This window comes from Mastomys coucha, unplaced genomic scaffold, assembly GCF_008632895.1.
Source record: "Mastomys coucha isolate ucsf_1 unplaced genomic scaffold, UCSF_Mcou_1 pScaffold7, whole genome shotgun sequence".
Lineage (NCBI taxonomy): Eukaryota > Metazoa > Chordata > Mammalia > Rodentia > Muridae > Mastomys > Mastomys coucha.
The window spans coordinates 15980011-15981838 of NW_022196913.1; the positions used below are offsets into that span (position 1 = coordinate 15980011).

Consider the following 1828-nt stretch of genomic DNA (forward strand, 5'->3'; position numbering starts at 1 on the left):
AGATATAGATTAGAGATAGAGATAGAGACAGAGACAGAGACAGAGACAGAGACAGAGACAGAGACAGAGACAGAGATAGAGATGCCCAGAGCCAGCCCTGGTGGGGGAATCTTCTTTCTTGTTAATTCTTCTTGAGACAGTGGAGGGGGAAGAGCATCTGCAGAGGGTAAAACTTTGTCTTACGAGATCTGGCGTAAGACTTTGTCTTACGAAATATTTAGGGTTGCTGTAAAATAATAAAAAGTTTACTTATCTAAGTCTCAGTTACTATGCTACTATAGCTGACCTGCCTTCTGGGGTCTTCTTTGGCCAGAAACTGCAGTTTCTGGCACTTAGCACCTCTTCCTCAAGCAGCAAGGGATTAAGTAAATAACCTTTGTGCTGTCTCAGCAGGAATTGAGCAGCTCTAGCTTTCAACATGCTAGTTGGAAGTCACAGGAAGGAAAAGGGACAGTTAGAGAAGTAGTTGTAGAGTTTATTACTAAGTTGTAAAAACTTCCTATGAAAGCTATCTAAGGGGAAAAGCAAAAAGATCCTAAGTGGGGAAAGGGGAAAAATTCTAGTAAGGGGAAAATTCTTAAGGGAAAACAATTCTTTTCTATCTGCCTCTCATCCCTTTGTCCTCAGTACTTATACATCTTTCAGAATACATGATCACATATTACAAAGTTCACTACAAGTTCACATGAAAAATCAAAATCAAATCACAAATTGAAATAGAAGTTTACAACAGATAATGTTTACATGCATATCCTTTAGGAGTAATTATCTGGCTAAACATCCATCACCTGTCTCAGCTCCATAGGTTTAAAACAATAACTAAGCTATTAGTGAAGTTTTGTTTTTTCCCTTCAAGGGATGAGATGATCAAAAAGGAACATTTTAATGTTTGAAATATACAAAGCACAATAAATACACAGTTACCTATTGTGTAACACAGTTCAAGTTGAATAAAACAGTAGCTATAAGTAGATGGTGAAATATCTTGGGTTATGAGAATGCATGCCTTTTCCCCCCTGTAACATGAGAAATAGCCAAATTATAGGGGGCAAGATAACAACTAGCAGTTTCATCCGTATAAGACTTTTCAGACTATTTTATAAAGGGTAAGAATCAGTTTATATTTCCTTTCTTTAATCTTTCATGCTCTGACAGTTCTTAGTCACCTGAAAAATATGGAACGCTTCACAAATTTGTGTGTCATCCTTGCACAGGAGCCATGCTAATCTCTGCATCGTTCCAATTTTAGTATATGTGCTGCCGAAGCAAGCACATTAGTGAAGTTTTGGATAGATAAACACAGTCAATATTTTATCTCCTGTCCTAGTACCTATAATAAATCATTAGTTCCCTTTTTACCACCTCTTAGAATGTGCTCTGAGTAGGAGAAAGTCTGGTTCCTGTTTAAGAGCAATTAACTGGTGACACTTGGGAGACTGGCAGAGTTCTCATTGTCGTTTTGACTATCAGAAAAGGACCTAATAGCAGCCCCACTATGAAAGAGTTTAATAATCACTGATATAATTTTAGGAATTCTTATAGGATCATCGTTAAGACTTAAGAAGTAACCTATTTGTCTATATAGCATCATTACAAGACAGTACATGTTTGTGGATCTGCAGAGATCTGTTCCAATGGGGTGTGCTGTTACTTAGTGATTGTTATACATGTTTAATAATAACAGGAAAAGCATATCAATAGCAGGAATCTTTCCTAAAATGAATCCCTTATAGCCTTGCTTAATAAGGGCAAACGTGTCACAGATTATATAATAATCTGAAGCAGGCCATTTCAGGATGATCACCTGCTAGTTATTAGCTTGTCACAT

The 1828-nt window shown here is 37.0% G+C and overlaps 1 non-coding gene across 1 annotated transcript; it reads right to left on the minus strand.

The window, feature by feature from the left end:
• Positions 1 to 1169: 1169 nt before the first annotated feature.
• LOC116082837 lies at positions 1170 to 1273 on the minus strand. Its single transcript, XR_004115466.1, has one exon. It is a non-coding gene; the product is annotated as a U6 spliceosomal RNA (small nuclear RNA).
• Between the last annotated feature and the right edge of the window lie 555 nt (positions 1274 to 1828).